We start from the raw sequence: 13,845 nt of genomic DNA on the forward strand, positions 1-13,845 counted from the left end.
CATGTCCTATTCTTGTCTGCAATTGCGGACAAGAAAAGGCATTTTCTATATAGTTCTGGCAATGTGCGGATCCGTAAAATGCAGAAAGCACATTGCCGGTGTCAGTGTTTTGCGAATCCGCGGTGTCCGTGTTTTGCGGATCTGCAAAACGCATACGGACGTCTGAATGGAGCCTTACAGGGGGGTGATCAATGACAGAGGGGTGATCAGGGAGTCTATATGGGGTGATCAGGGGTTAATAAGTGACAGGGGGGGTGTAGTGTAGTGGTGTTTGGTGCTACTTACACAGCTACCTGTGTCCTCTGGTGGTCGATCCAAACAAAAGGGACCACCAGAGGAGCAGGTAGCAGGTATATTAGACGCTGTTATCAAAACAGCGTCTAATATACCTGTTAGGGGTTAAAAAAATGGCATCTACAGCCTGCCAGCGAGCGATCAACTAGTTTACCTTCCGATCCTGTGTGCGCGCGTTCACAGGAAATCTCGCCTCTCGCGAGAGGACGCATCAGCGCGTCCAGGAGGAATAACACCGCTGCCGCCAGGATGCAATCCTGCGTTCGGCGGTCCTGAGGTGGTTAACCTTCTCCATGTATTGTTGTCTCTCCCACTATGCTGTGCGGTGTGTAGCTTCTGTTGGACTTGTGGTTAGCTGGTGTTGGGTTCACGGCTGAGTTCCTGGTGCTAACAAAGCTTCATTGAAGATAAGGCTACTTTCACACTAGCGTTTTTCTTTTCCGGCACTGAGTTCGGTCAAAAGGACTCAATGCCAGAAAAGAACTGATCAGGATTATCCCCATGCATTCTGAATGGAGAGTAATCCGTTCAGTTTGCATCAGGACGTCTTCAGTTCAGTCGTTTTGACTGATCAGGCAAAAAAGAAAACCATAGCATGCTACGTTTTTTTCTCCAGCGAAAAAAACTGAAGACTTGCCGCAAAGATTTCCATTGTTTGCCTGATTGACGGATCCGGCGTTTCTTTCTGCGCAATCAAATAGGAGGAGCTGTGGGCGCAGTCTGCTTCCTGAACTCTCTTGGATCCTGCCTGCGAGGGAGAAGGGTGGACGCCATTAGAGGTGAGTATAAAGTTGTTTATTTGGGGTCTTTATTTCAAGCATCAAAAATTATAAGCAGCTACTATGTATTTATACATAGGAGCTGTAGTAAATAGGCCATGCTAGGAGTAGTAGTCTTGTTGATTACTACTCCTAGCATCCACTATGTACTTGCACCACCTACATTGCCTATGCAAAACTACATAGGCACTACATGTGGTGCAAGTACATAGTGGATGGGATGCTAGGGGTGGATGGGATGCTAGTCCTGTCGACTACCACCCCTAGCATCCACTATGTACTTGCACCACATGTAGTGCCTATGTAGTTTTGCATAGGCAATGTAGGTGGTGCAAGTACATAGTGGATGCTAGGGGTAGTAGTCCTGATGACTACCACTCCTAGCATCCACTATGTACTTGCACCACATGCAGTGCCTATGCAAAACTACATAGGCACTACATGTGGTGCAAGTACATAGTGGATGCTATGGGAAGTACTCCTACAACATGGTAACTCTCCTCTTTCTTTCTTTTTTTTCTCATGTAGTCCAAAAAAATTATACAAAGAAATATTTTTCAGGGAAAAAAAAAAATCAAAATTGCCTTGCTTGCAAGATCAAGGAAAGGCCTCATGCACACGACCGTTGTGTGCATCCGTGGCCGTTGTGCCGTTTTCAATTTTTTTTCGCGGACCCATTGACTCTCAATGGGTCCGTGGAAAAATCGGAAAATGCACCGTTTTGCAGCCGAGACCGTGATCCGTGTATCCTGTCCGTCCCAAAAATATGACCTGTCCTATTTTTTTGACGGACAACGGTTCACAGACCCATTCAAGTCAATGGGTCCATGAAAGAACACGGGTGCACACAAGATTGGCATCCGTGTCCGTGATCCGTGGCCGTAGGTTACTTTCATACAGACGGATCCGAAGATCCGTCTGCATAAAAGCTTTTTCAGAGCTGAGTTTTCACTTTGTAAAAATTCAGATCCGACAGTATATTCTAACACAGAGGCGTTCCCATGGTGATGGGGACGCTTCTAGTTAGAATACACTACAAACTGTGTACATGACTGCCCCCTGCTGCCTGGCAGCACCCGATCTCTTACAGGGGGCCGGATCTCTTACAGGGGGCCGTGATCCGTACAATTAACCCCTCAGGTGCTGCACCTGAAGGGGTAAATTGTGCGTATTATAGCCCCCTGTAAGAGATCCGGGGCTGCCAGGCAGCAGGGGGCAGACCCCCCCTCCCTAGTTTGGATATCATTGGTGGCCAGTGTGCGGCCCCCCCTCCCTCCCTCTATTGTATTAATAACATTGGTGGCACAGTGTGCGGCATCCCCCGGCCCCCCCTCCCTCCCTCTATTGTATTAATAACATTGGTGGCCAGTGTGCGGCATCCCCCGGCCCCCCGTCCCTCCCTCTATTGCATCAATAACATTGGTGGCCAGTGCACGGCCTTCCATCTCCTCCCCCCGCTGGGGCTCCGATCGGTAACCATGGCAACAGGACGCCACTGCAGTCCTGGTTGCCATGGTTACTTAGCAATAGTAGAAGCAGCATACTTACCTGCTGGCTGCTGCGATGTCTGTGTCCGGCCGGGAGCTCCTCCTACTGGTAAGTGACAGCAATGCGCCGCACAGACCTGTCACTTACCAGTAGGAGGAGCTCCCGGCCGGACACAGACATCGCAGCAGCCAGCAGGTAAGTATGATGCTTCTACTATTGCTAAGTAACCATGGCAACCAGGACTGCAGGACAGTATTTGGGGGTATTGGGGGGCACAGCGAGCAGCAGGATAACACTGCAGGGATTCCAGGTTGGGGGATGATGATAAGTGAGGAAGCTAAGATGTCTGTGTGTCACACTCTGCAGAGACGAGGCGGCTGAGAGAAGTGTCCAGACCAAATGGAGAAGACGATGACAGAGAAGATCTACATCGGAGGAGACGTCACCTGGATGTGAGAGGTACGTACTGCTGTATAGCAAGTATAGGAAAATGCGGTGTGCGGGGGGAGGGGGGGGGACTTAGAGAATTGGGCCATATTCATTGGGGCTGTATATATAGTGTATGTATGTATGTGTACCATGTATATGGTGTATTTATGTGTATGTGTGTTAGATATATATGGTGTATGTGTCGTGACGCCACGCGTCCGCCGTTGGGTAGGGAACCTTTTCTTAAAAATTTGAATCCCACCCCTGACACCCGCCCGTCGGTGATCTGTCTGCTTACCTCTCGCCCCCACGTCAGCAGTCTGTTTACTATCCAACCACCCCTCCCCGCCTCCCGTTACCGCTTGGGTCGGTCGGCAGGCTCAGTGAAGGACGTGAAGGGATGTCAGTGGCGCCGCGGTGGCAGGGCGGAGCTTGATGGACATCCCCTAGGTGACTCGTCCCGGGGAAGGTGACACCATTTTCTATTGCACCGGGTGACACCAGCCCTAGCAAAGCCAGTAGCCAATTCTATGAATACTTATTAGTGAGAGATGTAGCGCAGGTAATGTCGCTGTCAGCAGCGGCCAAACAATTGCGCTGAATGTCACAGATATTTAGGATGCGCAAATGTAACACAACAGATGTAGCAGAGGTTGTGTCACTGTCAGGAGTGGCCAAACAATTGCACGCAATTTAGTGCAGGTTGCGCTAATAATATATATTGCAGCCAGATAAAACAATAGTCCTTAAAAGGACTTTTGGGTCTCCAACACCTTTCAACACTAATTAATTCCTGTCCCTACACGATCTGTTCCTTCTGCTGCAGCTCCGCCCGACTAAGATTGAGCCGAACCACGTGTCATCGGGTGCTATATAGCACCCGATGACACGTTCTGGCCAGCCAATCACTGTAATGCCAGTAACCAACATGGCTACAGCATTACAGTGAGTGCCAGTAGTCCTCCGCACGTTTATCGGCTGTGTAGCAGCCAACAAATGTGCGGGAAGGAGACTCGAGCATCGCGCTCGAGCCCAAGCACTGTTCGGCCGGACACCGCAATGTGCCGAGCATCACGGTGCTCGAGTCAAAATGGTGTTCGGCTGAGCATTCTCGCCCAACACTAAGGGTGAGGACTCCGATGACAATGTGTCCTGTGTTTTAAACAGGACCTTGAAGTTGGATAAGGGTGCTGAGGAGGAGGCAACATCAGTGGAGGACAGTGGTGGCGGCAGAAGCAGATATAAAGAGCAGAGGCCACATACCTACCAAAGAACGGCCAGGGCCATATCTGCTTCAGGATCTGGTGATGCTGACACTGGGTGGGTTAGGCCCAAAACGTGCCACAGCTAAGCCGAGCTCGGCTACCTCTTCCTCTGCTGTGTGAGTATCTACCTTATAGCAATTTTTTCCACAAGGTAGGCGCACAACACCACAGTCGTGTGCACGATATGCATGTGGGCGTTCCAACACAATCATAGGAACCAGAGATCTATAGCAGCAGAAGAGGCAATATCACCGGATCTTTTAGGAAAATACAACTGGCCAGCATTCCCAATCAGAACAAGTCTGTCCTCCTTCTCCTCTTTGTGGCAGCAAACCCGTATCCCCAAGCAATACCATATCCTTGTCATCATCAACATTACCTTTTTCTTCTCCTGCTAAGACTCTCCCTTGTCCTTCACTCCTTGGTCATACACCTATAATGGAATGTGTGGCCATGAAAAAACTATTCTCCACCAGGAACTAGTTTGTCTACAAGCCAAACCCCCACCTGGCCACGTTGCTGGCGGTGCAGTCGCTGCTGTACTATTGTAGTAGAACCCTGTACTCTGACGTGGTGGAGGAGAACGTAGGCCGCTCTTTGCAATTATTTCTTTCCCATAAGCTGCACTCCACGGTGGACATCTATCTTTCATGGCCCACTAGGTCAATGTTTTTTGTGGCAGCGGAGATCAGCACCCCAGTATCATGCCCAGGTCTGTTTAATTTTCAATTCTTTATTGAAGATCAAAGTAAACATACAAGTATTTAAGATCAATAAAGTTCACAGGTACTGAACAGTAATCTAGAGAATAAGCTGACGACAGGGGTGAGGTATTTATTAACAGGTGACAGTTTTACGATTGTATTATTCCTAAGGGGATAGTTCTATAACAACCAGATAAAAGTCATTCAAATTTCCGGAAGGAAGTCCAAGCTTTCCAACGACTCTTATACTTGGTTATTGTACGGCTCTCCTACACAGAGATCTCCTCAAATCTATATATTTGATCAACCTTTCCTATCCATTGAGATATAGATGGTAGATCAGTGGAAAGCCAATAACACGGAATTAAAAGGCAGGCTGCACTGAGGAGGGATTTTAAAAGAGGTGAGGGGTCATAAGTAGAGTTGGGGGGCGAGATTCCAAGCAGGGCCAATTGAGGCAAAACTGGAATAGACATTAGAGGGGGGTAGAACCTACCATCGTGGAAAAGCTGTGACATATCATCTCCCCCGAACCCCACCCTCTTCGTTGAATAGAGCTAATACCGACAGTGTAAAGTTACGTATGGAGTTGTGTAGACTTTCAAGCAAAGCTATGGGTGCATGGGCTAAGATGTCTCATATTCGAATCAGAGATGAAGGTAGGGGGATGGCATAGTGGGATGTCTGAAACCACCTCCATGCCAAAAGTGTGCTTTTAACCATTGGGTTGAATGACCTATCCGCATAGGGAAAGTCACTCACCCCACTAAGAGACCCATGAAGGGAGATCTAAAGTATGTCTGCTCCATAGGCACCCAAGACCTGCATTGAGGCTGAGTGAACCAGTTCCCATATAGCTCCGGATCAGGCAGGCTGATTCCTCCATAGGGCTTGGGTTTACTGAGAGTGGAATATGCTAGACGTGCCCCTTTCCCGTCCCGATTTGCTGTTTCAATGTAGCGTAATACGATCTTGGCACAGGGATGGGTAAGACCTGCTGCAGGTACGTCAATCTAGGTAGTATGAGTGATATGACAATATTCTTCCTGCCAAACCAGGATGGCATGGAGATTTGTAGTGTGGATAGCTGATCCATTATCGATTGTAAGAGGGGGTATAGTTTAGCTGAAAAAGTGCCGAAGGGTTGGGCCCTATTTTGACTCCCAGGTAAGTAATATAGGGGCTATCCCAGTTAAAGGGGGAATTCGCTATCAGATTGTGTTTGACTGGGCAGGGAAGATCTATGCTTAATATATGAGATATTTTTCATATTGATTTTAAAATTGGAGAAAAGGCTAAACTTTTCAAAAATACAATATACACAAGGCAGGGAGATTGTTGGTCATAATTGGTAGGTCATCTGCGAAAGCAGTGACTTTATGTTCCTGATGGCCCATTAGGACTTCCTTCATTCCACTCTTCTCCCCACTGACCGCCTACAATAAGGATCGCATAACTAGCACCAATAGTAAAGGGGATAAGGGGCATCTCTGTCTGCAGGGCCGGAGTTGGGGCAGAGGGGAGGGCAATTGCCTAGGGCCCCTATCCCTAAATGGGGCCCCCTGCTGAGCTTCCCAGACAGATGTGGAAAAGAGCTGGGAAGAGCACAGACAGCACAGCAAGGAGCGCTGGTCCATGGTCTCCCGCAGGGTCCTTATGCTGTAGTGAGGAGCCGGGTGCTGCATCCATAGCACCGGCTGCACTGCAGTCAGGCAGACCTTGGCCCCGCCCCTTCCTCTCTCTCTCATGGAGGCCCTGCACTGAGGTGGCCTCCTCTGCTTCCAATAGGGTGGCCACTGGCTTCACCCCAGAAAGCCGGACCTCATTGGCCACACCCCCTGCTCCGTGAAACCACACCCCCATGGCCGGCTGGAAAAAAAACTAACGGAAGAAGAGGGAAGAACTTTCTGAGAGGAAGGTGAGCTGGTGGCAGCCGGGGCGCTTCTCTCCCCCTCAGTCAGTGCTGCTCTCTGAGCATGAGGTACTGCAAGGGCGGACATCCCTGTGTCCGTCCAGGCCCTGCGCCGGATGGAGGAGAGGGAGCCAGAAAACTGGACCGTCTGGTCTAAAACCGGATGTCTGGCCACCCTAGCTCCCGAGGTTTACTGGCGAGTTCAGAATGTCAGCCTCTAATGACCGGACAGCTCGTCAGACCAACCAGCTCGTCCTATGAAACCCGCTCATTACAAGGTATAAGGACCCGCTATGACATCCTTTATAATCAGCAGCTGGAACATCCAAGGTCTCAACTCGTCAGCGTCATCCAGAGTTTGAGAAACATCGAATTTTAAATTCTAGAAACATGGACTAAGGCAGAGAGTGAGGCCCTGGCGCCCACTGGATACAGGGACATCTCTGTCCCGGCCCTAAAAAATAAAACCAACAAACTTGGCCGCTGTTCGGGAGGAATACTAGTGTGTAATACTAGTGTGGTATATAGCGGAGCGCCATGAGCAGATCAGAGCAGTGAGACGGGGAAACAGCCACATCTGGATCAGAATAGACGCTCCATCCTCACCTCCAAGTCCGACATCTACCTCTGTGCGGCCTACATACCACCACCTGAGTCCCCCTACCACAACCCAGGAAATCTGGTTAACATTAGGAGCGCAATATTGACAAAGGTATATAACTGATTAGAGTAAAATGTATCTCCCCTCCGCGTCTTGTAGTTGGGAGGTAGCTGTGAATGGGAGGTCTTCCCGAATTCCGATGGAGGCCATGGACCCAGATCTGCAGTGGTACCATTGCGAGAATAGGGAGAGAGAGAGATTCGGGTATCTATCAAACTTGTAATGTGTCTCCTGAAGCATCAGGACAGAGCATTGTTCACCTTTCAAGTAGGAGAAGATCTGACTACGCTTTGAGGGGGAATGAAAACCTTTAACATGAAACGACGCCACACATATGCCTGCCATCATCTAAAGGATAAAGCGAGGGGGGGGGGGGTGTCTCTAAAAAGTAACATGTCTCTATAAGTAGGCAATAAATGGGAATACTTAGCCTCCCGAGGCGGAGCAGCGGATTTCCATGGTGAGCCCGTCTCTTCATAGACAAAGATCACAGGGGTATGGCAGTACCTGTCAGATAGAGAAAAAAAGGTGATCCTAGAAAATAAACCAAACACAATAACGTGTACAGCAACAGATTATCCTGGAGGTAGCAGAGCACTTAGGCTCAGGTAGATCCCGTTAGGTAGCACCCTCAGGAAAGCAATGGACTATGGACCATACTATGGCTCCAATAGCCCATCCTCCTCCATCCTCAAGGACATCAGGGAAAGATCCAAGCGACCTTCCATGTAGAGAATATTAAAATGGAACCAAACTGAAAGACAAAACAAATACAAAAACAAACTTGGAGGAGAAGGGTCCAATGAACCCGGTAATGGACATCGACCAGAAGGGCCGTAAAGCAAAATAAACTCAGAACAGGGAATGGTGGGCACTGATCATGCCCGGGTCGTTGCAGGGGTGCCGTCCTGCATAGGAGGTCATCGCAGGGGTGCCGTCCTGCATGGGAGGTCGTCGCAGGGGTGCCGTCCTGCATGGGAGGTCCTTGAAGGCGTTCTGTCCTGGGCTTCACGAAAAACAATCACCAATAAGTATATTGTCTTTTTCCTGGATCAGCTATTTAATCCAAGTGTTTTTGCAGTGTCTTCCAGCGCAGGCATCTATTTTTGGCGCATGGCATATCGCTATATGTTACCATCTTTCGTGTTCCCTCTATGCATCTATTGCTCATGCGCTCTAGGCTTTACTTAGCGCTTGCACAGTAATTCTTTAGGAATGCTGTGCCTTGGGTGGGGGCTGATTGTGGCCCTCACAGGTCACTTCTTTATCTCGGGTTGGAAATATCCGATAATCTGAACGTGTCTCCATTACTAAAGGTAATCTGGGTGGGATAAATGCAAGCAGAACCTTACTGATCCCCCCACATAGTGCCCGGTCTAAGCAGTTCACCTATATGGTGGGGGGAACATTTCTACACTTATAGAAAATATCCTTAAAGGGGTCCTCTTATTTCAGAGAGTGGAAGTTATCATGTAGGTGCAGTTGATACCAGGCCCTTCCTAATGCATTGTGATTCTCCATGTTGCATCCTTTGCGGGCTGGATTCATTTTTCCATCGCATTATACAAGGCACTTTTCCATTGTTACGACAACCCTGTAATTCAGCAGCGGTGGTCGTGCTGGCAGAGACGACAGGACTGTCTATAGGCCAGAACTTTTTGCTATAGTGTACAAGCAAAGGATGCAACATGGAGAATCACAATGCATGAGACCACCAGGTGGAGTGCATGAATAAAGGGGCCTGAGAGCGATATATACCATCAGCCTGCAGGAGCCGGACAACGGAACTGAAGCAGCCAAATGTATAGCACTAGGACCTGAAGCTGCTCCAAAGCATCTCCTTCCCCCCTCTGTCCAAAATCCACTCCTTCCCTCCCCCCCCTCTCTCAGTCCTATATCTCTCCCTCCTCTCTCAGTCCTATATCTCCCCCCCCCTCAGTCCTATATCTCTCCCTCCCCGCTCTCCTCAGTCCTATATCTCTCCCTCCCCCTCTCTCAGTCCTATATCTCTCCATCCCCCTCTCTCAGTCCTATATCTCTCCCTCTCCCCTCTCTCAGTCCTATATCTCTCCCTCCCCCTCTCTCAGTCCTATATCTCTCCCCCTCTCTCAGTCCTATATCTCTCCCTCCCCGCTCTCTCAGTCCTATATCTCCCCCCACTCTCAGTCCTATATCTCTCCCTCCCCCTCTCTCAGGTCCTATATCTCTCCCTCCCCGCTCTCTCAGTCCTATATCTCTCACCTCTCTCAGTCCTATATCTCCCCCCCCCTCAGTCCTATATCTCTCCCCCCTCTCTCAGTCCTATATCTCTTCCTCCCCCCCTCTCTCAGTCCTATATCTCCCCCCCCCCTCTCTCAGTCCTATATCTCTCCCCCCTCTCTCAGTCCTATATCTCTCCCTCCCCCCCCCCTCAGTCCTATATCTCTCCCTCCCCTCTCTCAGTCCTATATCTCTCCCTCCCCCTCTCTCAGTCCTATACCTCTCCTCCCCTCCCCTCTCTCAGTCCTATACCTCTCCCTCCCCCCTCTCTCAGTCCTATATCTCTCCCTCCCCCTCTCTCAGTCCTATATCTCTCCCTCTCCCCCCCCCCCTCAGTCCTATATCTCTCCCCCCCCGCTCTGTCCTATATCTCTCCCTCCCCCCCCCTCAGTCCTATATCTCTCCCTCCCCTCTCTCAGTCCTATACCTCTCCCTCCCCCTCTCTCAGTCCTATATCTCTCCCTCCCCCTCTCTCAGTCCTATATCTCTCCCTCCCCCTCTCTCAGTCCTATATCTCTCCCTCCCCCTCTCTCAGTCCTATATCTCTCCCTCCCCCTCTCTCAGTCCTATATCTCTCCCTCCCCCTCTCTCAGTCCTATATCTCTCCCTCCCCCTCTCTCTCAGTCCTATATCTCTCCCTCCCCCCTCTCTCAGTCCTATATCTCTCCCTCCCTCCTCTCTGTCCTATATCTCTCCCTCCCCCTCTCTGTCCTATATCTCTCCCTCCCCCTCTCTCAGTCCTATATCTCTCCCTCCCCCTCTCTCAGTCCTATATCTCTCCCTCCCCCCTCTCTCAGTCCTATATCTCTCCCTCCCCCTCTCAGTCCTATATCTCTCCCTCCCCCTCTCTCTGTCCTATATCTCTCCCTCCCCCTCTCTCAGTCCTATATCTCTCCCTCCCCCTCTCTCAGTCCTATATCTCTCCCTCCCCCTCTCTCAGTCCTATATCTCTCCCTCTCCCCCCCCCCTCAGTCCTATACCTCTCCTCCCCCCCCGCTCTCAGTCCTATACCTCTCCCTCCCCTCTCTCAGTCCTATACCTCTCCCTCCCCCTCTCTCAGTCCTATACCTCTCCCTCCCCCTCTCTCAGTCCTATATCTCTCCCTCCCCCCTCTCTCAGTCCTATATCTCTCCCTCCCCCTCTCTCAGTCCTATATCTCTCCCTCCCCCTCTCTCAGTCCTATATCTCTCCCTCCCCCTCTCAGTCCTATATCTCTCCCTCCCCCCCCTCTCTCAGTCCTATATCTCTCCCCCCTCTCTCAGTCCTATATCTCTCCCTCCCCCTCTCAGTCCTATATCTCTCCCTCCCCCTCTCAGTCCTATATCTCTCCCTCCCCCTCCCCCTCTCTCTGTCCTATATCTCTCCCTCCCCCTCTCTCAGTCCTATATCTCTCCATCCCCCTCTCTCAGTCCTATATCTCTCCCTCCCCCTCTCTCTGTCCTATATCTCTCCCTCCCCCCTCTCTGTCCTATATCTCTCCATCCCCCTCTCTCAGTCCTATATCTACTCCCTACCCCCTCTCTCAGTCCTATATCTCTCCCTCCCCCTCTCTCAGTCCTATATCTCTCCCTCCCCCCTCTCTCAGTCCTATATCTCTCCCTCCCTCCTCTCTGTCCTATATCTCTCCCTCCCCCTCTCTGTCCTATATCTCTCCCTCCCCCTCTCTCAGTCCTATATCTCTCCTTCCCCCTCTCTCAGTCCTATATCTCTCCCTCCCCCTCTCTCTGTCCTATATCTCTCCCTCCCCCTCTCTCAGTCCTATATCTCTCCCTCCCCCTCTCTCAGTCCTATATCTCTCCCTCCCCCCTCTCTCAGTCCTATATCTCTCCCTCCCCCTCTCAGTCCTATATCTCTCCCTCCCCCCTCTCTCAGTCCTATATCTCTCCCTCCCCCTCTCTCTGTCCTATATCTCTCCCTCCCCCTCTCTCTGTCCTATATCTCTCCCTCCCCCCTCTCTCTGTCCTATATCTCTCCCTCCCCCCTCTCTCTGTCCTATATCTCTCCCTCCCCCTCTCTCTGTCCTATATCTCTCCCTCCCCCTCTCTCAGTCCTATATCTCTCCCCCCCCTCTCTCAGTCCTATATCTCTCCCTCCCCCCTCTCTCTGTCCTATATCTATCCCTCCCCCTCTCTCAGTCCTATATCTCTCCCTCCCCCTCTCTCTGTCCTATATCTCTCCCTCCCCCTCTCTCAGTCCTATATCTCTCCCTCCCCCTCTCTCAGTCCTATATCTCTCCCTCCCCCTCTCTCAGTCCTATATCCCTCTCTCAGTCCTATATCTCTCCCTCCCTCCTCCAGCTATTTCTTGTTACCTTGCAAAAAGTGTAATATAGAGCAACCAAAAATCATATGTACCCTAAACTAGTACCAGCAAAACTGCCACCCTATCCCGTAGTTTCTAAAATGGGGTCACTTTTATGGAGTTTCTACTCTAGGGGTGCATCAGGGGGGCTTCAAACGGGACATGGTGTCAAAAAAACCAGTCCAGCTAAATCTGCCTTCCAAAAACCGTTTGGCATTCCTTTCCTTCTGCACCCTGCCGTGTGTCCGTACAGCGGTTTACGACCACATATGGGGTGTTTCTGTAAACTACAGAATCAGGGCCATAAATATTGAGTTTGGTTTGGCTATTAACCCTTGCTTTGTAACTGGAAAAAAATGATTAAAATGGAAAATCTGCCAAAAAAGTAAAATTTTGAAATTGTATCTCTATTTTCCATTAATTCTTGTGGAAAACCTAAAGGGTTAACAAAGTTTGTAAAATCAGTTTTGAATACCTTGAGGGGTGTAGTTTCTAGAATGGGGTCATTTTTGGGTGGTTTCTATTATGTAAGCCTCACAAAGTGACTTCAGACCTGAACTGGTCCCTAAAAATTGGGTTTTTGAAAATTTCTGACAAATTTCAAGATTTGCTTCTAAACTTCTAAGCCTTGTAACATCCCCAAAAATAAAATATCATTCCCAAAATAATCTAAACATGAAGTAGACATATGGGGAATGTAAAGTAATAACTATTTTTGGAGGTATTTCTATGTATTTGTATTATAGAAGTAGAGAAATTGAAACTTGGAAATTTGCAATTTTTTAAAAAATTTTTGTAAAGTTTGTATTTTTTATAAATAAAAATGAATTTTTTTTACTTCATTTTACCAGTGTCATGAAGTACAATATGTGACGAAAAAACAATCTCAGAATGGCCTAGATAAGTCAAAGCGTTTTAAAGTTATCAGCACTTAAAGTGACACTGGTCAGATTAGCAAAAAATGGCCAAGTCCTTAAGGTGAAATAGGGCTGAGTACTTAAGGGGTTAAAAAAAGGTTAATCTTACGAGCCGAAATGCGTCACAGTTCTTTTTTATGTGACTAATAAAAGAGAAAGATATCGTATCCAGTGAGTGCCGGTCTTGTCTTGTACAGAATCCTGAATATTCATGAGCTCCTGATTGTCTCCGCCCCCTGCTGCTAATTCAGGTGGGGAAAAAACTGTCAGTCAGTGACAGGAGGGCGGAGAAAGCCGGAATCTGCGGAACATCAGGACTCGGCCTGTGCTGGAGCTGACAGAACCTAGCAGCATAAAACTGCTGACAGATTCCCTGGAAGAGCCTCATTCATGTGAATGCAATTAACTCCTTACCTCCATGACTGAAGCTTGAGTCACCAGTATTTAATGCCAGAGATTACTTGTACAAGCCATTCTAATTAAAGGGGTTGTCCGGGTTCACAGCTGCATCGCGCAGGGCAAAGGCTCTTTTATTTACAATAACACACTGCCGGTGTAACGTTACATTACCCTACTTCGTGAGATTTCCCTACCTCCTAATTTTCTGTCGCACCGGAAATGACGTGTGGAGGCGGTCCTTAGTTTTGACGATCTGCGCATGTGCAAAAGGACAGTTTTGGGAAAATCTCACAGCGGAGTTCAGCAGCACACTGGGACACTACGCATGCGCAGGAAAGCCGAAGTAGGGAAATATTACGGCCCATTGCGCAAGCGTGGATAACTCCTGAAAATCCATCCGATCTCCGCGCCTGCGCAGTGTGGGGGTAGGGAAGAAT

This window comes from Bufo gargarizans, unplaced genomic scaffold (assembly GCF_014858855.1).
Source record: "Bufo gargarizans isolate SCDJY-AF-19 unplaced genomic scaffold, ASM1485885v1 original_scaffold_1577_pilon, whole genome shotgun sequence".
Lineage (NCBI taxonomy): Eukaryota > Metazoa > Chordata > Amphibia > Anura > Bufonidae > Bufo > Bufo gargarizans.